Raw genomic sequence first — 27,334 nt, forward strand, 5'->3', positions numbered from 1 at the left:
TTTCATTTATAATCTATGCAGCACAATATGGAGCAGTCTGTGTTTAGGGTCAAATCCCCAGTCATGCTGAGTAGCTTCGTTGGAGTGCTTGTCTGACAATGCACTGGAGACTGCATGTCCACTTTTGCTTTGCCTTCTTTGTGGTGTGCATGACTGGGTCCAGCCTGGATGCAGAGCCTCTGATGGGCCACCAGAAAGTGTCTGCAGTTCCTTTGGGTCTCAGCAGTGCTTGTTCATTGAGAGAAGTCCATGAGAGTGGAACTTCCTGGTTTAGTTTCCTGAGGGAACCTACCTATTGACAGTAAGTTCCTGTGAAGGCTAAATTTTTGCAGTTGTGATTAGTTCTATTGATTCAAAGTTACTTTTAATGCAGGTTTTTTTTTGTTGTTGTTGATGATGGATTCAGAACCTTTGTCTTCTGAAAGGTAACTTGAGGAATTGAGATGTGAGAAGGGCAAAAGTTTGGGAGTGGCAGAGAGGGGATTTGAAGTGAGTGTACGGGACAGGGCTGTCTGGCAACAGGCTTTGGACAAGTAAAGGGAGAGGGTTTGTTTTCAGCACCACACAAGCATTTGCCTGGCAGGGCAGTTCCAAGCTCCATCAATGTTGCTGTGTAGTCTATCTTCTGTGTCTTAGGCCTTCCTCAGGTCTTGATGTGACTCTTTTTGCTCAAGGAGCACATCATCAGGCTCCAGTGCCATCCCCAGGGTCTCGAATGTCTGAGCTCATCGGCACAGTGCCACTCACGTACTTCTTCTCATGCACAGGGAGATGGGTCACATGCACGGGTCTCATCTTGAACGTTTCCATTTGGACCTCTTTTGCCACATCATTCCAGGCTCCATCAGCAGTTGTGCTTTCTAGCCATTCATTTTTCATGGACTGGGAATTGAGTGGAAGTTGAATGAGTGTTGGTGACTGAATGTGTCTAACCTTGTACATGTGCATTTAGTCTTGCAGGTTGCCTTTGATGTAGAATTTTTAATTTATTTTTTTTTTCAATTTAGAAAACAAATCCCCCCGCTAGGGGATTTTTCTTTTCCCCTGGGTGGGTGTTTTTTCCCCCTGTCCTGGCTGCCCTGTAGGCAATATTTGTCACCAAGGTTTGGGCATAGGGTAGTAGTTAGTGTTAAGGGTTGGATTAGGGTTAGAATTAGAGTTCAAAGCTTAATTATGTCTCTTCACACACCATAGCTCATCTGTACTGTTATCGTGCTGATTTAATTGCAGAGATCTGTTTTATTTTTAAGCAAAAAAAATTGATATATAGGAATTGAGAGGCAGTAATTGGAATTTTCCAGTGCATTTTAAGCAGAGAACCATGGCACTAAGCTTTTTCAGTCTTGATCTTTCTCTTTTGTTAAAGGTAATCTATGTAGATTTTTTTTTCCTGTGAATGTTTTTTTAATAGAAACTTTCCATTCATTGTCCATTAATATAATTTGGCACAAAGATAGACTAATTGCATGGGCGGGTGCAGTGATGGAGATACAAATCTTTTCCAGTGACAGTGTCTTGAAATAGCAATCAGTTAAGATATCATCACTGCAGTGTTACATTGCAGATAGATTTTGGTGCTTTTCTGTGAGGGTGAGTGTTTTATTGAATCCATACATGTGTGTATGCATTTATATATGTGTGTGTTGCTATGTGTGTATGTATACATGTCTGTATTATGTGTGCAACTGTGGATAGCTTGTATTTAATTATGTTGGATCCTTCTGCCACTGAACCACTAGGGTATGGTGGATGGTACCATCTACAGATCTAAGCAAAAAACAGTCTCTGCCTGCTTTTTTATCCAACTTCACCCACATTATTACACCTCTGTACTGTCAGTGTCAGCTGTTATCCACAGTGCTTAGGAGGGAGATGAAGGCTTTGGCTATGAGGAGTGTGGTGGTGTGAGTCCAACTGGTTCTGCCTTCAGATCTGGGTGGGGTTGGCATAGGCAGCTCTGAATGTGTTTCAGCCCTGTTTGCTGGTGCTTTTTGCAGGTTTGGCTTTCCCCAAGCACTGCCTCGATGCCATAGTCCTGCCAAGCAGTGATTTTTGTGCTCTGGTTCTAAGCTTGTAATGTGGATGTGGCCCTCTTAGGCCATGCTTAGCTGTACCAGGCCCATTTAACATCCCTGGAAATCTTGACCTGGGGTTCACCAGCTCTGAGCTCAATATTTTAAGCCAGATTTCAAGGGATTAAATGTACATTTAGCTTGTTTTATTTCTTGATTTATTTTCACCAGCAAGTCTTCAGTTACCCACCTTCTTGCCTGTCCCCATAGGGAATCACTTTGCTTGCACTTTCTCCTGTTGTCAGGCCCTAAACTGAATAATGGCAGTCTGTGAACTCAGTCTTTTTGGAAAAGCTGTAAAATGCCAGGCCACAAGTAGCAGGCATGAGGTCCTGTATTCCACTTGCTGTGGTCACCTGCTGCTCAATGCAGGGAGCTCCAGAGAAAGGACATTTGTGTTGCCCTTCCTCTGCTGCCATGTTCCAGCTATGGGATCACAGCTCACAATCTAGTTTTCCATTCTCTGGTGTATTCATTCCATATAATACAAGCAAAAATACTCTGGAAGCCAGTCTGGCTCGGATGTAAGTGTCAGTCCTAATTCCCTGTCCTCTTGAGCGAATCTCCCCTTCTTGCCCATGCTGCCACGGGGCTACCAGTGGGACGAGTCTGGACACTCAGCATCAGGGAGTCTCTGAGTCACTGAGGGCACAGCTGCAGAAATGGATTTTCTTGGCACAAAAGAGTATGGTAGGTGTGGTTTCAGAGAAAAAAAATCCTTTGGCAACTGTGTTACATTGCCATTTTAGAAATGGCATGTTCTGTCAGAAACACGTCTAAGCCCTCTTGCTCGCTTTGGATTTAGAACGTGCCCTTTGATGCAGAAAGCAGACTTGGGGCTGGAGGTCCTTCCTTTGGGTGTCCACCCTTTCAAAGGAAAGGCTATTTTCTAAATCACAGGATTCAAGCCTGACTGTCTTTATCAGAGTTAGCTGCTACATGTCATACTGCTGTGCCTACGGCACGTACAGCACTCTCCTGGGTGGAGTGCAGGCACTGGCTGTTCTCTTGGGTTTCAAGTCATTCCCTCCTTACTGTGCAGCTGCTCTGCTTAACCACGGGAGCAGAGTTTAAAACCAGAAGCCAATGCAACACATGATACCCAGCTATCTGTAGCATGAAATGATATGTTAGTGCTTCAGAGACAGCCTGGAGCCTCACGCTTGTCCTCTCGAACAGACCCTGCTCTCTGCTAAACGTAAAAAGACATCGTGTAAATAGCCTCACTTGCATGAAAGTCATTTCACCAGCTGTGGATCTGGCTCCACACGTCTGATGTGTTCTTTACCAGCAGTGATAATGGTATTTGAAGTGACTTTTACTGAGGTTTTTTACTCTCTCTATTGTTTTTCATTGGATCTGGCTTCATTACTGGCTTTCTTACCATTCCCATAACATCTTTTACTTTTTGGGAGCTGTTGTAAAAGCAAAACCTTGTTGATCTGAAAGCATTAAAGCAAAAGGGTTCATGAAGAGGGAGCAGAACAGGCTGTTTCTGATTCTGGTTGCTTATATCTGGATTCAAAGGAAGCTGACACATATGTCACCTCATATGCAGTCCCATGGTTCTAGATTAACTTTAAGCTACAGTACACAATGTTTGTCTGTGTAAAAGGCCATAATGAAAATGAGAGTTTTGGAAGAAATAAGGCCACTTTTTATGAGTGTTCCTTCCTTTCTAGTTCAATGAACCCCTTATCCTTTTGTAGCTCCAGACAATAAACTTATTTTTAAGTAGTCACAGTAAGGTAAATTAAGCGTAATGGGCAATTTAATGTAAGTGTCCCATACATTCAACTAGCCAGCAGAGACTGCAGAAAAAATGACCATAGAACAAGTTATTGGCATAGTCTGAAGTGTATGGGGTTTATTGTGTAAATTAGTATATAAGTCATGTTAGGAGGCATCAAAATTTCTTTAATCTGCCAGGTTCTCTGAGACAAAACTGCAAGATTTTGAACATTTGAAAGCTGGATTTCTGAAGGTTTGGATAAATTTGTCTTTAGCTGAAATTTTTAAAATCTGCAAAACTCTTACCAAGAAAAGCCTTTTTTTTGTGCCACTTCATCCTCCATGGCTATGTGTCTTATCAGAAGTTCTCTGTCATATATAAAGACAGTACTTAGGACAAAACATGTTGGCACCAAGGACTAAGTGTGAATCTGAAAATGTGTGAATCTGAAAATGGACCAGAGCTGTGGTTGCAGTTACAATTTTTGCAGATAAGTGATTTCATTTGGAAAAAAAACAAACCCTTTCAAAGGTGGGGAGAGATGCTGTTTCATAGAAGCAGGCTGACACTGCTGAGAAGGCAACTTCGTGATTTAACAAACAGCATTTTTTGATTTTCCATTTTTAATTGCAGAAGTCAGTCAGACTTCACCTTCTGCATGTGGCCATAAGGAAGAACAATTTCCTCTTCATCCCCTATGCTGGCTTTTTCCCACAGTATGTATAAAACGAAGGGGAAATATTTTTCCTAGCAGTTTTAGTAACTAAAGTTACAACAAACAATTCAGGATCACACATAATAACGATAGCTCAGTCTGTTTAGAAAGTTTACTTTGCCCTGTAGCAGCCAGCACATGTTTCACCATATGGAGTTCTTCAATCCAAACCTCCTGTTGTGCTCTGTAGTTGCCGGGAGCAGAGGAGGACACTTGGATGGGCGAGGAGCACCCTTGTCCTGCTTTCACTCTGCTTGGGAGTAGTGGGCTCTGAAAGAGGTCCCAGCAGCCTTTGCACCCAGTTTGTCTGGTTCCGTGACCTGTTTGCCCATGGCTTGCTGAACTCATTCAGCCGTGGCCGCCTTCTTCGAGTACTCAACCTGGGGGAAGCTCTTGGAGCTGCCAGTCCTCCTCATCTCTGTCCTTCTGGCAGCAGTTGGGTCGCTGGACTTTCGCCCATCTCTTTTTCCCCTGTTTGGCCCCAGTATGGGGCTGATCTTTGTAGGGCGGCGTTGCTCTGACAGCACAGTCCTGCTCGCTGCAAACTAACCCTGCTGCTGTAATTCCTCAGAACCGGGCCAGGTGCTGCAGAGGTTTCTGTGCCTGTGTGAGTGCTTGCGGGGTGTGTTGCTGGACTCGATACTTTCCGGCTTGGCTAAAGAGCTTTGCTGATTTTTGTGGGCATGAAACTGCATCTTGGTTCACAGTTCTGTGGTGGTTTTTACTTTTCAAAAACAAATTCTCCTGTTCTTCTCTGCAGCTTTGCAGTCTGCCTTCAAGAAAAAAACTTCTCCTTGAAGCTTTTGTTTATTAAACTGAGGAAAAAGAACAACGCCCCAAACCCAAAGCACTGTCATTTATTGGCAGCATGGCAGTGATTCAGGCTAACTGTTGGCAAGCACAAATCCTGTCTCAACCTCATCATGTCATTTGGGAATATCATTACAATAGCGTTTCACCCAGCAGTATTTCCTCAGTGTCCTAGCCCTGGAAAACCTCCTGTTTACTGGACACTCACCAAGTTGTTAATGGAAAGTTTGGAAGCAGATGTGGCAAGATTTATAAACACATATTAGCTATCTTCTTGCTTCTTCCTGCATCATGGGACCTAATCACATATTTGGAAAAAGGTTTACATTTTCTCCTAAACTAGGGCTAAAAGCCCAGACCTACCCATACTTTCTAGCAGGCTTAATTCTCATAGCTGTGTTCCCAGAAACAGGCACAGAGTATGCAACAAAACTATTTCCAAGATTAGCCTGTTAGCCAGAAACATCCTGAGAAGAGTAATTTGCCTAGAGGGATGGGTGGTGAACATATTCTTGCTGCTCTTAGTTTTCCCTCCCTTGTTGCCATTTGAGGCTTCTCTATTAGTTTCTAACAGCTTTTATTTTGAGATGCTTTTCTGCCTAGCTGTCCTGGCTCATCTCTTTGACTCCTGGGATCCTGAGTTCTTTGAACTGCAAGACAAACTGGCTATAATTCACTCCCTTTTTTAAAAAAAAAGGTACCTCCAAGTGTCTGTATGTAAATCTCCAAAATGGTACCTCTCTAATCTGATCCTTTAGTACCTTGTATTTTTCACTTTTCTACCCCGTTACTACAGTATTTTACTGCTCAGGTACAGTGGAGCCTCTGTGAAGGCAGGAAGATACAGCTCTTGTGAAAGTCATCTCTAGAGCAAAATAGCTTCACATGCACTGATGGTGGTGGTGGCAGGGAAGTTCTGTGTTGTGTAATAGATGTTAATGCTACAAATCAGCCAAGTTCTGAATTTGTGTTCTTTCAGGGGCCTGCCTGCACAGAAAAGCCTGCAGTCACATTTTTCAGACCAGGTTATGGGATCGGTGCTGTGACTGAATCTGTTCTTCAGGAATGAAAGTGCCCTGATTTAGAAAGGTTACTTCCTTCACCTGAGCTGAATTGATGACAATGGCAGCATTGCTGGGAAAAAGTACCACCCCATCAAAGCTGTACTTTGCATAAAGCAGCGAGCATGGCTCAGTACTGTCAGTTATCCACTTCCTATGGCCCTGTTTGTTTGCAGACAGAAAAGAGTGATTTAGGCAAAAAAGCTCTTGAGCAAGTAGGACCGAGAGCATAATAAAGGAGGATTGGTATCTCCAGCCTGCTCCCTCTGACCCGTGGCATCCTCCAAAGCAAAGCAGTGAAGGTTTCAGTGCACAGTAGAGATCCTTTGACTAGGAGCTCTCTCTCTCCCAGCTAGGGTCAGGGTAGGCAGCAGTGCCTTGCCATGTAGTGAGAGAATTTGTTTAAAAAATAGGTTTAATTTGCAAATAGCATGAGAAGGTGCAGCATGAAGCATATTGTAGGACTGTTTGAGAACAGTCTTACAGCAATTTCAAATGAACAGGTTTTCCTTTGTCAAAATTCTGGATATAAAATAGTTTAATCTGCTGCTTACTAGAAATGAAGGGCTTGCCTGTGTCATTCCAGAACGTGCAGTTGTGGAAATGAGCAGTTAATGGGGACTCTGGAAGCTCTGAGAAAGCATTGCCAGGCTTTCTTCCTCCAGAGTTCTTCCTCCATCTCCATCTAATTTTGCTTGATGAAAAAGCAGCGCTATACAGCCCAGCATGGTTTTTTTGTGTCAGTAGGTGCGTGGTTGCTCTCTGCAATCACAAAAAATGCAAAGCCCAAATCCCTTTCATGTCAATGACATTTCAAGAGGATTCCAGATCTAAAAATAGAAAGAAAAATTTGTTGTTTCTTGTTTGTTTATTTGCTTCGGTTTGTTGGTTTTTTTTTAAACTAGAAATACACTGACTTGTACAGTCAGGGAAAGGCCTGGCAGGCTCAGCTGTGCTAAGCTGCCTTTGCCAGAGACACTGGAGAAGACTGCATGGCAACTCCACACTGGGATGGCCAAAGGGTTCTGGGGCTGGGGGGCTGAGCAGGGATGTAGGAGGTCTCCAGCAATGCTTGTGTCCTGCTGCCTGGCCAGAAAAGGGTTAAGGGCTGCCCATCTGCTCTGTGATTCAGAGAGATTTGAAGGAAAAAGGTGTTCCTTTTCTTGCAGGAAATCAGAAGACACAAAGGGAGATGCCTTTTGGCTTTTGCTACTTCAGCTGTCGGAAGAAGCTCTGTTTTATGTTATTTGGGCATTGTCTTTGACCGAGTAAGAAATGCCCAGAGGAAAAGGACCAGTGTAGACTTTGAGGCAGGAGCATGCTGAGATTTCCCTAGACAAGTTAGCATACTTTTCCCATTTTATAGTGTCTTTGAAAGCAGCTTCACCACCAGACCTTAAATTTCTGTGTAGGAGTTGAACCTACTTGCATAATCCACATGCCAGCTCAGTTGTTTTCTTGTTTTAAATTGATCAGGCCATTGATTTGTTGCAGGCATCAGAATTTGGAGGGATTTGAAGTGGGACAGTCTGTTCTGAGGTCTGGTTTTACACTGTTAATTTACCAACACAGAGCTGCATGTGCTACTCGGCCTTTTCTAACAGCATTTAATAGTGGTCTTTTTGACTGTTGTCCTTTTGTGTTTTTGAAGATCAAGATGTTTTGCCTGCTGTTCTAGGAAAGCAATGAGTTCAGCCAAACTTGTAAAGAAAATCACCTGATATAAGCCTGGGGACCCAGACGTGCTTTTCCATTTTCAGGAAGGAGGCTGTTACTTGGCAGAAATGTAGCATAAACAAAGAAAGAAACAGTAGGAATGTGATTACTAGGCACGTGGAAAATCACTTTCAAGCAAGTCTCTTTAAGATCAAGCAGTGTTAAGACTGATCCTGTCCATGCTGACCCCAGGCAAGTCACCACTGACCCAAGTCCAGCCAAGTGGTATGAGGTAGGAAGAGAGAAACCACATACCAGTTTTCAGAAACTGGTTTTGTTATGGCATTAATCCTGAACTAGGCTGTGTAAGGAAGAGGTAGAATGTCTTGGAAGGAGTTATAATGGCTTCCTTCTGGGAAGAAGTTTGATGATTTCCCATTGTTTTGCTGTGGCTGAGATGGCAGACATGTGCCATTGCTCACAAACAGTGCAGTGACAGTTCCCCTCTCTGGACTGCCATGCCTTGCCTGGAGCCAGGGACTCCCATGGCTGCCAAGGGCAGACCACACTCTAAAACTATTTATGAGGAGCCTCCACGTAGCTGTGATATTTAGTGGTTCAATACAGAGAAGGGGTTGCTTAGAGCTGCCTCCTCATGTGCCTGTTCAAAAACTCCCTGTCCTCTCTCAGAGGCACTGTTGGATTTGCTGGTGTTGCTGCTGATGCTGAACAGCCTGGGTAAGTGCTGGAAGACTGACTTATCTTTGTAGTATTGGATGATGAAAGTGGTGAAATAGTGAACCAAGGGAAACATAAGGCTTGAGAGACCACCAAACCTTTCTCCTAGACAAAACTGTTCCTGGCATCTCCTTATCTCATGTGCCCTGAAAAATCACCTGTATTTTCACAACTAGAATGGCCTCAGGCTGCTAGTTGCTTGTGAGCCCTTTTCTTCAAATTCATCTCAGTTTTTATTTTCAGGTCATAATACCCCAGCACTGTCTGAAAGTGAGAGAAACACTCTCACCTGAACGCTGACTCCCAGACCCCAAATGCACTGAATGGATTTACAGTACCCCTGCCCAAACCAACTCTGGTACATGCCGTAAAAAAATGTTACTTTCCACTCTTTTTTTCAATTACTGCCAGAATTTACTGCAGGATTTCTCTGCCTTCTTAAATGAGACTGGATGTTTTTTTGGCACGGTGTGCACCCTGCGTGATTCCTACCCTGCTTTGTTACCCCAGGACACGTAGACAGTGTCTCTGGGTGCCTTGGTTCTCCCAGCCCCTTGTGGGAGAGGGACTGTGTACCCCTGGCCTTGGCATCACTTCTTGCATGGTGCCTGACCAGGGTCTGTCACTTTGTCCAAGGTGGCAGTGTTAGAATCCCACTGGTGTTTGTGCTGCCTGACACATGAGCATTGCCTCCTATGAGAATTTCAATAGTTTCCTGCTGCTGCAGTGTCTCTGATAGCTGAAACAGCTGATCTAATAAAAGATCATGTCTCAGCAGGTGCTGCAGCTTCAGCAAACAATGGTCTCTGTGGTGTGGAAGATGGCATTTATGCAAACATTTTAATCCTTGTTTGCACCATACTTTTAAGGGGAAATGCTGGATTCTTATTGTTACTATTATCACTTTCATCTTAATTTTCCATCATTCTGAATATCAGTTATTCATGAGAAATTAGTGCAACAAGTGGGAGTTCTTCCAAAGCTTTTCAGTCCATGTTGTTTTCAGTCACATCGTGCCAGATATCTTGGAGGAATCTGATCTACACAAACCCAGTCAAGTCTGCCCCAAGACCCCAGTGCACACAGCATGGGTAACAAGCAAGAGGAGTTGAAAATCATGGTTCAGTTAGAAAACTATGATTGAATTGTTATCACGGAAACATGGTGGAATGAGTCACACAACTGGAATGGTGGTGTTATCACAGAAAGATGATGGAATGAATCACACAACTGGAACACAGTAACTGAGGGCTACGAGCTTTTCAGAAGAGATAGGTGGGGGTGTTGTACTCTAATGGATAGATTGTGAAGAGCTGCTGCTGAGAAACAGCCACAAACAGGTTGAGCTTGTGGGTAAAAATCAAGGAGCAGACCAACAAAGGACACTTTATGGTGTCTACTACAGGTGTCTGACCAGGGGGAACCCATTGACAGGCCTCAGCTACAGGAAGCGCTGCACTCACGAGCTCTCATCCTGATGGGGGGTTTCAACCATCCAGATATTCTGCTGGGAAAACAATACAGAAGACTCCTAGAGTGCATCAAGGATAAATTCCAGGTCCAGGTGTTAGACAAACCAACCAGAGAAGAAGCTTTACTGGACCTGGTGCTCACCAGTACAGATGAGCTCATTACAGGGGTTAAAATTGGAGGCAACCTGGGCTGTAGCAACCATGCTTTGGTTGAGTTTGTGATCTCAATGATCTCTTTGCCTGGCAAGAAGCGAAGTCAGGACCCTGAATTTTAGAAGAGTGAACTTCCAGCTGTTTAAAAAATTAGTGGATGAGATCCCCTGGGAAACTGTCCTTAGCTGACCAGAGCTGGCAACTCTTTAAGGCCATTTTTCTTAGAGCACATGAGCTTTCCCTCCCAATGTGTAAGAAATCAAGCAAGGCAGGCCAGAATATGGCAGGGCTGAGCAAGGACCTTCTCCTCAAGCTGAGGAATAAGAAGAAAATGTAGTCAGTGGAAGCAGGGTCAGGTGACCAGGGAAGAGTACAGGGATACAGTTTGAATGTGTTGCGATGCCATCAGGAAAGGTAAGGCACAGATGAAACAGGAGCTGGCAAGGGATGTGAAGAAGATGTAACAAGAAGGGATTCTTTAAGCACATTGTTCAGAAGAGAAAGGCCACAGAGAGTGTACCTTCCCCCCCCAGTAAAGGAGAAAGGAGAGCTGGTATCAACAGATATGGGGACAGCTGAGGTGCTCGATGAGTTGTTCACCTCAGTCTGCACTGGCAGTCAGGCTTCCCACATCTCTCACCTGAACCCAAGACAGAGGTAAACCTGTTGGAGTGAGTCCAAAGGACAGCCATGAAGATCAGAGGGCTGGGACCTCTGGTTGAGAAAGCTGGAGTTGTTCAGCCTGCAGAAGATAATACTTTGGGGAAACCTCATTGTGGCCTTTCAGTACTTAAAAGGTATTAGAAAAAAGAGGATGAACAACCTTTTACATGGGCAGACAGTGAGGGGACAAGGAAGAATGGTTTTAAATCAAAAGAGGAGAGATTTAGATTAGGCGTTAGAAAGAAACTCTTCACTGTGGGGGTGGTGAGGCACTGGAACAGGTTGCCCAGAGAAACTGTGGATGCCTCATCCCTGGAAGAGTTCAAGACCAAGCTGGATGGGGCTTTGAGCAACCTGACCTACTAGTGGAAGGTGTCCCTGCCCTTGGCAGGGGGTTTGAAACAAGATGACCTTTAAGGTCCCTTCCAACCCAAGCCATTGTATGATTCCGATTCTATGAAATCACTGTAAAACTGTGTACAAAAAGATACAGACTGATACACTTGCAGTGGGCAACACCAGCAGATAAAGATTTTATTTGTAAAACTCTTCCTTCAGTGTGAGGGCCAGGGAAGAGCACATGCTGCAGAGAACAGCAGCAACACAAATAGCCTTGGGAGCAAGCTTTGGCCAAGGTGTGTGTTCTGTGCTTATCTCTTAATTTAGCAATATCGGCAAAACCCACTGAGGAAAAAATGTGGATATTTTCCAGATGCAGAGTGATGCAGGAAGAAGCAGGGCTGTAATTATGCATGCTTGCCTACTGAAATATGTATACAATTGCTATGGGATACTGTAACTAGCAACATCTGTTGGATTATTTTTAAAGCTAAAGCAGTAATACTGTGCTAGTGTGCCTGAAGTCTGTTTCTGTGCTTGGCAAACCTGCCTCTGCATGGCAGGTTTAGGTTCTGTGCAGTTTAGGAAATGCTGTTTTTACTGTGCTCAGCTACATCAGCTGAGAAATCTCTGTCAAACACATTTGTATCTGAGCCCCGTGGAGAGTTCACTGAGTGATTTCCACCACCACCAGCCCACTGTTGCAAGGATTTACTTTATTCCTTTCAGTTTAATTACAGAAAAGAGTGAACTGCTTGTTTTGGTTTCATTTCTTTTTTTTTCCTCCCTCTTGATTGCCCAGGGATTATGTGCCAAGAAGCCACTAAAAAGAAACAGAAAGAGTGCGAAGAGATTATGCATGACAGCAATAGAGTCTGTCACAAAGTTGCAGATTATTTATTGCTGGTGTGCTTTGAATAAGTGACAGCAACTGTCTGTAATTTTCTCGGTGCTGCCCAGCTGCTTTGATCAGCAGTGAAACTGTTAACAGTGCTGACAATTAATTATTCTCGATGGGCATTGCAGCTTGAACTTCCCCTGCCAAACAGTGGCAGATCACACCCGTCAGGGCTATTGTTTAAGGCTTTCTTTGGACATATCGCTGGGTTGAATCACGCTGCGCTTCTTTTCAGGGTTTTCTTCCACAGTCACTGTGGTTGGAGAGTTGCTTCGGTTTTCTGAGGGAGAGCTGGGATGGTAGACAGCGCGCTGGCAGCGTGTGGGAGGTGTGTTTGATTGCCATGTGCCCCTGGAGCAGAGGCTGTGCGTGCGGGTGTCTTCTCCGGGTCCTGTGCTGATCTGCAGCTTGGAGGAGTGTAGCATCCAGGAGGGAATCAGAAAGCCTCCATGCATGTAGCAGGTGGTGAGGACCTGGGGAAGGGATGGTGGCTCTGAATGCAGGTGTTGTGGTGGAGAGGAGAGTGATTGCCGTCTGAGACAGCAAACACTGCGGTGAGTATCTTTTTCTTCTTCCCCGAGTCTCAGCCTTCCTACTTTCTTATAACTCTTTAAAACCCTCCCTTTGTGTAGGGTCTTTCTTTTTTTTTTTGCCTTTCAGTCTCTCCTTTTTTACCTGCCCTCCTCTTCTCCCCTCACCTCTCATTCCTCTCCTTTCTGTCTGCTTTCTTTGTTTCCATCCCTGTGCCTCTGAGGCTGGACGCAGTCTCATGCAATTGCAGTGGGTTCTTTGAACATTTGTAGCCTTATGCTTTAGGAACTGTTGACTGGCAGGAATCTCTAATGGATTTAAGACTACCTGAACACCCTATTTGCATTTCTGCCTGTCTGCTCAAAAACACACCGGCATTCAGCTCCCTGGAGGCTTGAATTCTGATAGAAGCAGCTGTGGCAGTGGCATCTTATAATTTGCTTCATCAGTTGACATTTTCAGGAATTTGGACTGATATAACAAGGTTGGCCATTTTACTGCCCTCTGCTGCTGAACAACTTGGGTAACTTCTCACCTACCTAAAGGCTTTATTAGTGAGAGCCCAGATAAATGTGTGCTTCCTCATTGCGTCGCTCTTGTTGTTATTATTCTTATCCACTGGCGTATATTGATTTATGGTATATTTAGTCAGCTAAACCCCTGATCATCCCAATTCTGCTCTATGTCTAGATTGCATGTAGAATTAGGAGTTTTAGTAGTGTTTTGAAGATGAGGAGCAAATCCTCTACAAAATTAGGTCTTGCCTATGTAAACAAGTTGCACTGCTTTTTAACTACTGTTCTGTAACATTGATATAACCCTTCCCTAGTGTGAATTCAGCTCTGCCAGTATGGACATGCTTATACCAGTGTAGCTTGTTCTCTGTGGGAAAGAAGAACCAGCTATTCCAGTATAAAGCACTTTTATTTGGCTCTGATTACATCCATGCTTTTGTTGTATCGGCAGAAATATACTGCCAGATAATACTTGTAATTTAACATGGGTGCACTGGTACAAAAATCACGTATGGAACAAGTCTTGGTCTGCAGACTGCCTCAAAAACTCCCTGACAAGCAAGTGTTGAATATGCCATGTATTTATAATTTTGTCTTTGTGACTGGAGGTACAGTGAAAAGACATAGTGTTACTTCTGTTATGTCACAGTTAAACTAAGAACTGGTCAGTGTGTTGGGTACAAAGTCATGACTGTGAGTCATGTGAATCATGATTGTTAATTATTTTTAAATAAAGTATGCAAGGCTTTATTCAGTTTCAGACTGGTTGCTGATCTTTGTTTTTATTTGCAGCAAGTTGGCAATGTAAGAGAGCCATGGCAGAGATGCAAATTCCAGTAATGCTTACTTGGAAATGCATTTGAGCTGGCAGGGAAATACAGAGGTGTTCCAGAAACATTGCAAATCTGGGTCCTGAAAAGCCTCTTGCATCAGTGAAATGTGAGTACCTGGTGGGTGTCAAGCACTTATCTGTGGTCATCTACCTCAGTCATTGGCAGGGCAGGGCAGTCTAGAGACCAATGGGCAACAGGTACAGAGTGAAACTTTGAAAAATTCCAATCCGATACTATAATCCCAAATATCATAGTTTATTGATGGGGTGTTCCCAGTACTGCTGCTAATCTAGATGATCAGTATGTGCCTTGTAGCAAGAAATGCGTACAGAAGACTCTTGCTGTTTGCAGACAAAGGGGGAATACATTTGGTAAGGGAAACTTTATATTCAGGCAGTGCCACCAACAGACTAGGGTCTTCCGGAGAACTGTCTTGATTGCACATGACTGATGACAGGTGTCTGGAAACGTGGGACCTAACTAAAATTTCTAGGTTCTCTTTTACCACAGAGTAAATAAATGGATGTGATCCTTTTCTTCTGCAAATAAGAGGTTATTTTAAGGCAGGTGATGGTGAGGTGAAGGAGTCTATGAGGAGGAGAAGCTGGTGCCATTAGGGGACTGCAAAGCTTTACTGGAAGGAACATGGTTTGTTGTGTTGCTTGTTGGCACAATTACCTTGCCAGGTTGCTGAGAGAAATAAATTTTCACAGAACCTAATAGTTTCCTCCTATGAGTTAGTGTCACCTTTGTCTCATTTAATTCCCACCCTTGCTTACTGTGAGTGCCATTTCCATGCTGCGTTTCTCAACTTCATTACTTCCACACTGAGCACTGCTTCGGAAACAGCTTTCTGAACTGCAAGTGGCTTGTTTTGCAGAGGAGGGTGGAAATCTTCTTCGATGTTTTTTCCTGAGCTCACTGATTCCCCATGACTCCAGTGATGGGATGGTGGCAGCAGTGAGTCCCATGAGGGAGCTAGGACTCTTGCCTGCAGGGTGGGGCTGCAGCTGGATGGTTCTGGGGCTGTCGGGGTGGCATAGGCAGGCAGCAGTTGGTAAAACTGGTGTATGGTCATCAAAAGCAAGGAGCTAACCTTGGACAAATCTGCAGCTGGGCCATAACTCAGCCTAGTGTCCAGCTTGCCCTGGTCTTTCCTAGTTCTTTCTAGGAGGAATGTGATCTGTGGTAGTCCTTTTGCTGGTTTAGATTACTTCTCTCCCTGAGCTGGCTCACAGGTTTTGTCTATTCTGTTTGCATTGGGTGGGAGTTGCAGGCTGTCAACAGCAGAACTTTCATCTTAAAGAGTCCAGCAACATTGGTAATCTTGGAAGGAGTGGCAGAGGCATCAGACAGGTCCTTGCCTGCAGTTCTTGGCAGCATGGTTTGCAGTCAGGACAGTTTATGTGACATTGACAGACAAGAGGCAGTATCGGCTTGCCCCACTCCCACAGGAGTCTGCAGAGTCCCTTGGTGAGCAGTTTTGAAAAGCTCCTCTATATTTGTCTCATCACCTCCACTTTTAACCAAATAGGAAATTGTTTGTTATGAAACACACAATTGTCCTTACAAGCAACTGCATCGTTGGTGTCTGAGGAGATGCGTTGTGAGCTGCACAGGAGAGAAGTTGTTAATATCCGTGTTTATACATCTCTCTAAAGATGAAGAGATGACTGCAGTGGAAGATTAGTTTTGCTGCGAAAGACACTGAATGAGCTGACCTGATCAAGGGGAAGACATAATGTTATGCTCTTTAGTTTTCTCTGCTTCACTCAGACATTACCTGCTGTGGTCTGTCACTGCTTAGCAAGAGCTGCCTGAGAGTGATAGAAACCCAATATGCTTTTTCAGGTAGGGACAATTATTTATTATGTGTCTGTACAGCTCCCAACACTTTCGGTTGCTGTGCCTCCTGATTGCTGATGGTTGAGCAATAGTATTTGTTACTGGCAGTAGATAGTAGCAGCCTGTGTTTATGCCCTGTAGGGGAATTTGGTATGTGTGCACAGCTATAGGATGTTAAAGATTTTGTACCTTTTAGAGGCACCACAAGGTCTGTACAGACCATCTAGCCTTCTGCCACTTTAAGTGCCTCCTTACTTCATTTCAGAGATATTTGTTTATTATTTCCCCTGTTGCCCTCCCAAACTTTTCAGATCTTTTCCATCTAGGCTGTTGTGTTTATAAACTGTTCTGTGTTTGGAGCTTGTAGGCAGCAACCACTTTGAAGCCTGCGTTTGTAATATAGGCCAAATAGTTGCCAGAAAGCACCATGGGCTCTCGCTCTCCTCTGCCCCTTCTTTACAGCATTGCAGGCCTCTCTTCGACCAGCTGGATGCTCAGCCCTGCACTCACCACTTTCAATCAGCATCACCCTGCTAAGGAGGCCACAAAACTTCCCTGATTTACATAGCCTGAGGAGCTGAGGCAGCACAGATATTTTCATTTGTTTTGGTTCCTTTCTACTGAGAAGTCATAGCATGGCAAGTCCAACTCCTATTGTGTGAGACCCACCCTATCACTTTTTTCCTGGTGTGGAAAAGAAGAGCTGGTGAGCCTTGAGAGGGGCTGAATCCTAGCCTCATAAAAACTGTCTGTCACCTTTTAGCCTTTCTCCTTGTCACTTCCTTTCCATAGTAGAGATAATGGGAGTGTTTCCTGCTAACTCCTGTCTCTCTGTGATAAATTGCTGTGGTCTTTATTGGAAAGCATTGTATAGCTACTCTTAGCACTGAGATAAAGAAAATGCTGTGAATGGCTGCATTGTGTTTGGCTTCCTTTCAGTCAGGGCCAGTCTGGACACTGAGGACTTGATCTTCCTTCTGGGCCAGGCCTCAGGTTGTGTTTGTGTGGGAGGCAGGAATTTCTGTTCATTTAAAGCCACATTTATTCTTATGACATGCTGAAGACCAGTGTGATCCATAAATCTATAGATGGGGGTCTGCAGGTGCCCCTTGTTCTCCACATCCTCCTTTGACCTCTCCTTCTTCCCTTGTGGCAGTGCTGGAGCTGGCATGGATATCCTTGCATTGGTGTTGTGCTGCATGATTGGTGCTTCCCATACCCTCCCCAGCTGGGAGCTGGGAGCTCCCAGCTGTCCAGGCAGGGGTGATTTTGACCCCTCCTTGTATTTCCAGTTGCCAGTCCTTGTAGCAAGGAGGGCTTATAACCTAGCAATACTGTTTTGTTTCAGTTTGAGGTTTTTTTGCTTAGGTCTTTCCATTCAGTCCCCAAAAAAAGCTGGTGTCAATATAGGTTAGCTTTAAAGTGAGGAGAAGAGTTCTCTTCTTGAATTCCACAGTTTTCAGATTTCTTGTCTTTTGTCAAGAGCTGTATTCTTAGGTTTGCTGCCCACAAGACCAGGAGCCTGGATTCTCCAGGGCTGTAGATTATGGCTGATAAATCACACAGTTTCAGTCTAGTTTATGCCCAGCACACTGTACCTGGTAGTGGGACAGTACAAGTAGCAGAGTAGTCACTGGAAAAATATGGGGATAATTTTAGTTGAACAGGTATAAGGAGATCAGAAAAGACAAATAAGCTGTTAAATTTGTATGACATGAGTGTGCTCATTCACACCCAAATATGCCTAAAACTCCCTCTGGCAGAATCAAAGGAAAGTCACAGTGCAAAGAATTTATCCTGTCTCCTTGTTTTCACTGTCATGGATAAACTGGGAGAGAAGGAAGGACTGAGGTATGCACAGTGGCTTGAGAACTGAGGCTGAGAGTGGGTTTCATTGTGTGTGCTGCATCAGCCTTTGCATGGTTTGAGTCCTTTGGGCTTATTTAACACAGCATAATCCCACCCTGGATGCTCTTTGTGGGTTGTCTAGTTTTCCTCCTCCCACAGAGTTTTTTAATTAAAAATCTAGGCCCAAAATAACTGCAGTACCATCTTTTAACTATTGTTGAAGGAAGAGCTGGATGCTCTCATCTCTGAGAAACAGTGAAGTTTATGCAAAAGTAAACAGTGTATTTACTTCCTGTAGAATTTTGGGGAGAGTGACTGTGTCAGAGGGAATATAGGTGGATGCTAAATTTAAACCACTGTACAGCAGATCTCAGTATACTACAGAGCCCAAAAGTCTGACAAGCTAAACAGGGGCATATAAGGATCTCTTCAAAAATAGATACACTTCCTTAAAATTTATTTGGTCATGTTTATTCAGCTCTCCTTATGAAGGTTCCTGAGATTTACAGATCCTGTCTGAATCTGATAGCAGAAACAAGAAAGTAGAGGAGTGGAAAAATCAGCATGATTGGAGCCCCATGGGATATGGTCATTTCTCCATTGCTTAGCTGTTCTTCAAAAGCAGATGAGCCAGGTTGGCTAAAATTTGGTAGGCTTAGGGTCAGAGCTGTTGGGTGGAAATACAGTTTGTGCTTCTACAAGATTTCAAAGAAGAAATATACTTCTAAGCTAAAACTCTTGGCATTTATGATTGTCCATTTCATTCTTTGTGAGTGTATGTTTGGGACAGTGGATGCTTATGGCATAATCTGGAACTGAATCTTTGTGACATTGAACAGGACTTGTTTTCTGTCTTGTAAGATGGTTTGTAAACATCCTTTCCTGCCATTACCTTTGCCTTACTGCTGTGTCATAGTTCCCTTCTGAGCCTGAGTCTGGAAATGGCTCAACAGGACTTGAGACAGAAGTTGATTTTGATTTACTTTGTTACAAAGGGGCAATATTTCACGAACAAGGGAATAATGTCAGGAGGACACTATCAGGCATGAAAGCAGGTCTTAAAATTAGCTTGGTATTTCCTAGTAATTGTGTGGTGGGAGTGTAGCCCCAAGGCACAATCTTTTCTAGATTTAATTGTATAAAGCCAGAGGTGGATATCATAGAAAGCCATCAGCGAGGCTTGCAGTTGTTTGGGTTGTTTTTAAATGTCATTAAAGCTTGAAGTAGATTCTTCCATTTAAAGGGAATATGATCTAATTATGTGATTTAGATAGCAGTATGATGCTGTAATGATGCTCTTTAATATGTTCTTTTTAAAAGAAAAAATATCAAGGCAAGAATTGACCTTGAAAATGTGGCCTGCTTGCAAATGATGTAACTACATGCCTGTCCAAAGCAATGTGTTCTTGTCAGGCTTTAAATCTCCGCTAGCTTTAGCTAAAGCAACTAAGTTAACATCTTGTTTATGTTTCCATGTACTTGATACTATATTTCTCTCAATGCCCTGGGATTATCCCAAATCCTGTCAGCCCCTGCAAAGGGCCACGCTCCTTGGAGCTCTCCTGCAGGCAGTGGGCAATAGCAGGTGCTGTGCGGGACTGGGCTCCCTCTTCCCAAGGCCCATCATGGTGACTCCATCAGGGTGACCCTTACCACAGCCTGGGGTCTCTCACCCCTAAGGTACCTCTAGAAAACATGGTCTATTAAAAAGCTGTTCTCTTAGGTAGTCAGCTCCAGTTTAGAAGGATTGTATGGGAGGTCATCAGGGGATATTACTTACAACACACACAAAAACTTCAGGGCATGGGGGGATGTGGGATAGCTGTTCCCAAGCAACAAATACTGTGTGAGTTATGGATAATTACTGGAAAGCTCGATGTGCCAAAGGTGGATGTGGTTTACCATTATGTAATTCATTAATACTGTTCATGGGACTCAGATACTTGCTCCCTGAAATGCCCCAGCTTGGAGACACAGTGTTCAGAGGGGGCCTCAAATGAACACTGTCACTGGTGGATGAGCTATTGGTATTCATAACTGCAATAGAAAGGAAGAAGGGCACTTCAAATCTGCCTTTCAGATGGAGGTTTTTTGAATAATATGTCCAATGTTTTCACCTGTTGGCCTAATATTATTTTTATGGAAATTCATAACTGAATACTTATTTCCTTAACTAGCACAAAGCTTTCAACACTGTCTTTTAGTGCCTAAACTCATACTTTGTGCCTGAACCTGACTCCCATGGAAGTCAAAGGGAGTGTTGCCTTTTGGCTTGGATGTGTGCTGCCAAACCGCTGTGTGCTGCCCAGGGACTGTGCCCACACTTCAGCACAAGCAGCAGGGATTCAGGGGTCATCTGTATTGCAAGGCTTATATCTGCTTACCTGAACACTTGAACAAGCTTGAACAAGTAGCAGGCGCCAGCATGGATTTTGGAATGATCTGGCCATCTGGTGCTTGCTTGATTTCTCAGATACAATTTCTAGCCTGCCTTGCATGTCTTCCCTGTAGCCCATGCTGCTAGCCCTACTCCAGCTACCTAGCTCAAAGGTAATTTGTGTATATGTGCTGTGTGCCCAAGTTAGACTTATACCTTAATTTTGATGTAACTATATCTCCAAGGCCACTTGAATCCACTGCCAAGAAGCACCTGTGACAGCCATGTGAATGCTTGTGTCATCTATATGAAACTTTAAATTAAAGACCTATATAAATATTTCTAGATGAAAAGAAATTTACAGGCAGAAATCTGGGTTTGTTTCCAAGTGGATCATTACTCGAATTTCTTGGCTAGTTTGTTACAAGAACTGCACCAGGAGATGAGTTGTGATTGAGGATGGCACATTTCTTCTTACACATTGCACACGTGCTTAGATGTACATAATGTTCTGGTGGGGAGTCTTCACTAATCTGAGTTTTGACATAGTTTTCCTGCTTAAAAAGAATGCTGATAAGAGAGATCAGTAACAAATAATGGTGAACTTTGAATAAAAATTCAGTAAGATGGACAAGGTGTTTGATGTATGCCTAACAGGTGTGATTTACCTCTTCAGCTGAATATATTAGAACATGAGATTAAAGGACTGAAGAGGATTCAAAGCAAGTACCTTACCTTCTTGCATAGATAGATCCTACAATAAAATACCTTTGCATGAGCTATTTTCAACAGAGGTGCCTTCAGAAATCGGGGTTTAAAGGAGATTATGCAAAGTATAATTTACTGAAAATAAAGCGAGGGTCCAAGAAAAAAGATTTGCAGGAAAAGTGCTTGCTTCTGTTTTTCATTGGGTGCTGGGGACTTTCTCATCCTTCTGGTAGTACAGGTTAGACCTTCAGTTCTGCATGCACCTGCCATTACCAGAGAAATAATTAATGTTGATGTACTAGTTGTAATTACAGCAAGTGAGGTATGATCTATGCAGTTAGCAAGGGGAAAGATTAGTGAAATGCTAAGTCAGGAGAAGCTCCTCAGTGCTAGTGGGAAATTTAATATGCTTTGTTAAATTAATAGCCTTAGAATAACAATCAATTTACAGTTTAAAGGGCAGAGGAGGTGGATGTAAAAATCATTAAGCATTCATTTCAGTGACCCACTCAATATTCTTAGTGGGAAGAAATCACTAGCATAATGTTTACAGAGTAAATTGCAATGTTTTAAGACAAAAAACTCCACATGAGGATTGTGTATGTAATGCTTATTGCAGTACTCATTTCTAAGCCATAAGGTTGCAGTGATCCCTCTTCCAAACACAACATGGCTTTAGTGATGGGCTGGTGTTTGCTCACAGATGTTTATCCAAACCAGAGATGATTCTGAAGAGAGGGTTTTCCTGCACGTCAAATATAAAGGTTTTGACCTTTGTGACCCTACCTTGAAATTTATTTGTCCTGAGTTAGATAGGGTTCCCCAAAAGGAACAATCTGGGATATTTTTTTCTTATTGTAGGCATTCAGGGCCTGGTTTTGCCTGTAGTTGTTCTGTTTGTGGTCTTTGTACATAATGCTCACTGTAGAGAGAGATTAGTCATAAGAAGATTATGCATCTAAGTGCTCCTGGCATGCCTAAAGCTAGAAATGTTCTGGTGTACACAAAGGAAACATTAATCAAGACATCTTACAGAGAATTAAGGGAGGAAATAGTTTTGTCTCCTGATTACTACGCAAGTTTCACTGTCCAGTGCAGGAAAAGTGAGGGGGGGAGGCAGAAGGTGATAGAAAGAGGTTGTTCTTCTGTTCTCAGAGAAAGCAAGGGCAGATTGCTGAGGGTGGCTGGGGTAGGCAACTTCCACAAAAACAGCACAAGGGGGGCAGCTTTAAGGACTCTTCAGGACATGTGAGCTTTGAGTTAGATTGTAGGGACGGACTAGCCATACTCCTGAGCTTGCCAAAGCAGCTGAGAGAAATCCTTCCTGTTGCATGTGATCTTAACAAAGCCGGTTCCTTTGTTGCAGATGGGTGTCTTCAGCAACCCACATTACTTGATTTTCCAGCCTGGACTGATCTTCAAGCTGAGTAGTATGGCATGCAGCAGAGGGTATGGCAATCCTTAAAATTGGAGCACTCTTGCAGTACCAGCATTTCAGTGTATTCGTCTGGAATGCATAGGGGATTGGGAGAGTAGGGCACCATGGAGCTGCTGGGGCTGGTTTGGGATCCAGCAGAGTGTGACATGGTCCAGGAGGAACATATTAGGGACGACCACTGGTGAGGAAAGGTCCCCTTGCCAGCACCACTGAGTATCGCTGACCCTAAATAATTCTGGAGGATAGCTGACACCTACTCCATTGCTTCGGGTTCCAACTAACAGCACAAAAGCCCAAAATATTAAGTGGCAGCTGTAATATATGTGTTTTGCCATTTCTCCAACAAGCAAACGTGAATTAGGTAGAGAAAAACATTGCCTGCACAGCCACTTTTCATTGTATCAGGTTTTATTTAACTGCTACTGGGAGTTGGTCGTCCAATTATCTATCTTATTAATAGGCATTTTTGGGAATAGGTTTCAGAAACAGATTTCACAGACTTCCTGAATTGATTGTGGTTCTTCAGCTGTTGTAAATCACCAGCACATCACTGAACTAATAATTTACCCTCTTTGAGGATTTGAGCTGCTGTTTTTCCTTATGAATACTTAGAACTGTAATCGCTAGAAATGTGTCTGCTAACAATTTTCCTTCTGATTTCATTCATGAAATTTTTACCTCCTCAGGGTTAATTGGATCAGGAAATGTCAGTATCTTTAGATTAAATTTTCTCTATTGATGCAGGTTTTGGAGTGAATGACTTCTGTGAATACATAATATGGTTTAATTTAATTTCTGTGAAATACTTAGTGACCAGAAAAAGAGAAGGTTTTTTTGAAACAAGATTTGAATAAATTAAGAGTCCCTCCTAACTAGCACAGCCTTCTTGACTATACAACCCCCCTAATTAACTATTTATAGAGAAGTACATATTTCCAATCTATTTTAAAGTGCTGAAAATGAGAGTAAGCAAACTAACCTACCCCCCCAGTTTGCAGAGGGAAGGGACAAAATAATATCTTCACAGTGTTTATCTGGGTGGTAATTATATATCAGGAACTTTGAAAATTTAAAGAAGAAGCCAGGAAAATTCCATCCCCAGAAGCTTCAAGCCCAATGCTGAAAGCTGCCATTATCTTCCCAGCAAGCACAAAAGGCCCAGAATGCAGAGCAGCTGGGTGAAAGGCATCTCTACACCAGCACTGATCATCTGTAAGTGTATTAGTTGCTGCCCTCACCCAAAATGGGTCCAGTGCCAGAGGAGAGCACTGACAGTTCCCGTTTGCTTTAATGGCAGCCACGAGGTTTGCTGATAAAGAACTTTTATTCTTGCCCCATTCATCTTTGTTGGCTGTTCCTGAAGGTGCCTGGGAGTGAAAGTCTCATTGGGCTATTGCACCGGGTTAAGTTCACCACTTTCATTTGTCCTATGTTTCATGGTGGTTTGACATAGACTTCTCATCTGCTGTATATTTTGTTTTTAAAAGATAAAGTGGCCTCAAAGACAGGGTTAGTAAGAAGTTTATTTCTTGCTGCTGAGTTATTTATTCCTTTTTGAGCTCTGGTGAACAGCCCACATTTAATAGCCCATTACTGCTTGCTACGGTTACCACAAAAGAGGCAATCCTGAGAAGTAATGTGCTTAGTGGCTCTGTCCTTACTCTCTGTATTACCTTTCCTTCATTTTTATGATCAAGACCACAGAGTAGAAGGCCAGAAATGACCTGAGCTGCAAACTTCAGGGTGCTTTAATCTGTCAAGACTAACAACCAGGTAAATTCGTAAGAGAGAGAGGGAAGGCTCTTCATTACGAAGTTAGCTTCCTAAAAGAGCTTATGAATTCTGCATCAGTTGGCATCTTCAATTTAAGACATGTTGTCTTTCTAGGACAATTCTCCATCTCATCTGCTGGATTTGGAGAGAATGCAGGAGCAGTAGGTGAAATTGCTTGCCCTGTGTTACATAAGTGTTTTGGCGACAGAATGGCAATTTTTGACCTTCTGGAGTTCTGGCCCAATTTTGATTTTTACTTTTTCTATATTCCCTGAGCCTCTGCAGAACTGGTTTGTGTGAAGCATCTGCCATATCCTGAAGCAACCTCCAAAATACTGATTTAGAAGTAAATTTGGGTTTCAGAACAACAATGTTATCTTCAAATCAGTCATGAAAGATTTGAAGATCAAAATCACTCATGTCTAGAAGCCTATCTTCTACAGTTGCTTATTTCTTATCAGATACTTCATTGACACTGAACTTTTGTATGTTTTCTAGATAATTACACTTTAATGTTATGAAAGTAGATTTAGTACAAGACAATATTCTTGAAACCCTTCACACCCTCCTATCTCACACAGGTGATTCTGGGCAGAGGCTGGATTATTTAGTTGTCTTAACACTGAACACACCTCCCACCTTCCTGTTACATCCCTTTGGAAAATTGCCCCTGGCATGTACTGTTCATCATCCCCTACAGCTCTCAGAAGCTTTATGTTATTTGAAGCCAGCTTGGGCAGTCAGACCCTTATGGACAGATAAAACAAGTAGCTCTCAGAGTAATTGAGTTAATGAGGTCTCAATCTCTTATGGATTTGTGGCTTATGTTGGATTCACTGATGTTTGGTAATAGCTGAGTTCATAGTATTGCCCTTCTGTCAGAAGACAACTACAGTTTCCCTCCTTTCTTTAGCTACTGATCTTTTAAGATGCAACTTTTAAGAAACTAATATTTTCAAGTTTTCCAATGCCTGTTAGAGTTCATGGACTTTTGTAAATATTACAAGAGGCATTGGGAGGGAGCATAAATCAGGGTAGATGCAGATGCGGATACACACAGAGATGTCTTTTGGAAACCAAACCAAATATTTCAGATGTATTATAGAATCTTTGTAGTGTGATCTACATTTTCTCTTAACAAGGAAAAAAGTGATCTGATGTATTAAAAAAAATGAAAATACAAAAGAAAGTCCATTTCTGTGATTTTGTGCTACATTTTTACTGTGTAATGAGGTGAAATCTTGTAAGCTGAGTCTGTCCATCTCAGCCTTTTCTGAAAAAATATAATGGTAATATAAGATGGTGCAGAGTCAGGGAATGAACTGCAAGCCAACAATTATTCTCTTTTACCCAAAATAAAGGCAAAGTAAGTTGAACTGTGAGCATACCATATAGCACATGGAATTAAAGGCTCTGCTGCTCTTAGCTTCCAGTTGGAGGGAAGGTCTTGCTAATATGGATGACATAAGAGGCTGTCTGGATGAGGGTCAAATATTGTAAGGATCAGTGCCTGTGGACTGGAGCAATTCAATGTTAGATATCTTGGAAAAGCAGGCCAGGATATTGGTGGCACAGTGTGTGGCGCGGTTTGTGTGTGTGACTGACAGACAGACACATCACTGCTGCTGCTTCTCATGGAGCTTTGGTCACTGAGGGTCTTCTGCCAAAAGGCACCCAGTTAAGAGGAACTTTCCTAAATTGATCTGTGTGGTCAAAAAGAGATGAGTTGCTGCCACAAGCTTGTATTAAGATATATAAGAGAAGAGACAGCAAATTACAGACCTGGGGAAAATCTTTTTCATTTGTTATTGTCCAGTGGTGGTTCCCAGTTGAACAAGGCATACAGAATTCTTGCCGTCAAGCCCGTGGCTTAAATAACTCTGGGGATGAGAGAGCATCAGTACAGGAATTCTGACAATTATCCTGTGGTTAAATAGTGTGAAATAATAAGTCAAGGAAATGCTAGAGTATTGGTCTCTCTGCATAGTGAATATAGCGACAGTTGAAAGGAATTGTGTTCTGGTGTGTCTGACCCAGTACACAGCCTGCTCTTGCTCTGGAGGGGTTTTGCCACCGACATCAGTGCTGGCTGGCAGTTCTCCACTGACGTGGCTTGTGGTATTGCTGAGACAAAATGATGATGGACACAGCTTTTCTGTTACCCTGGCAGGGAGTAAGAGCTGATGGATGGATGTTTTATGTTTGTAACCTGTTCCCCAGCCTGCTTTCCACAGGATGGGCCTTGGCTTTCTGAATGCCTTCCTGCACGTCAGCACAGCCTTGCCAGGTTGTGTCTTTTTGGAGAAAGTATCCCACTCATCTGCTTTTGTTCTGAGCCACTTACCAGCAGTTCTAGAGGTAGAGAGTTGAGACTGCCTTTTTGGGAACAAGGACAAAAAATAGCTCACTGTTAGCATTCCAAACCCAGCTATTTAGACCTGGATTATTTTAAAATATTTTGCATTCAGACACATGACTAGCTGTATTTTCCTCCTCTCTCTTTTCTTTTTTTAAAGTTAGCTTTAATTTTGCATCTTCTCTCCGCCCAGCTGTATGCAGTCAAGAGCTTCTGAGCAAATAAAGGTTTATTTACATTGCCAAATTAGCTGTGTTACCTGCTGGCTCAGAGATGCTGTTGGCCGCAATGGGAACCCGAGGACGTTTTGAGCCTGGATATGTGTTTGTAGGGCAGTTTTCTGGGCAGTTGAATTGACAGGAGGCAGGGCAGCAGTGAGTGGAAAGCTGCAGCCACCTCGTTTCACCCTGCTGTTGTCACATGTCATCATGTAAGGCACCAGGGGAAGGCTCAGTCCGTGGCAGCCCTGTCCAGTGTGCATGTCTTGGCGCTCAAGTGCAAAGCCTTTCAGCAGGAGCTGTGTGAAGGGGTTACAGTGAAATGCTGCTGCTGAGTGGGTACTGTCTTACAGCCACTTCACAGATAACAAATAGGGCTTTTGGAGAATGTGATGTCCTGCTCTCTGGAACTGCACTGTGACTGGGCAGCTTTGTCTTTTTTGCTTTCCCGGTAGCCTAAAAGAGATGGGAAAACTTGGAGACACTTTTCAGGAAATGTGTACTATCCTAAAGAGTTTTTCTTACCTCAGTGACTGTCCCCCAGAGAAGCAGCAGACCTTGTGGTGTGTGATGCCCACCCAGA

General features: G+C 43.2%; 1 protein-coding gene across 5 annotated transcripts in view; it reads left to right on the forward strand.

Annotated features, from left to right (window-relative positions):
- OSBPL5 (oxysterol binding protein like 5) overlaps positions 1–27,334 on the forward strand; it is a 176,814-nt gene that overhangs the window by 85,916 nt on the left and 63,564 nt on the right. Inside the window, exon 1 of one of the 5 annotated variants that reach the window (XM_064657524.1) lies at positions 12,634–12,863. The exons of the other annotated variants lie outside the window; for them this stretch is intronic. The gene's annotated coding sequence lies outside the window, so the exon portion shown is untranslated. Of the gene's footprint in view, positions 1–12,633; positions 12,864–27,334 lie in introns of those variants that run through there. 5 annotated transcript variants of the gene reach the window in all.

The sequence above is a fragment of the Pseudopipra pipra genome, chromosome 6 (assembly GCF_036250125.1).
Source record: "Pseudopipra pipra isolate bDixPip1 chromosome 6, bDixPip1.hap1, whole genome shotgun sequence".
NCBI lineage: Eukaryota > Metazoa > Chordata > Aves > Passeriformes > Pipridae > Pseudopipra > Pseudopipra pipra.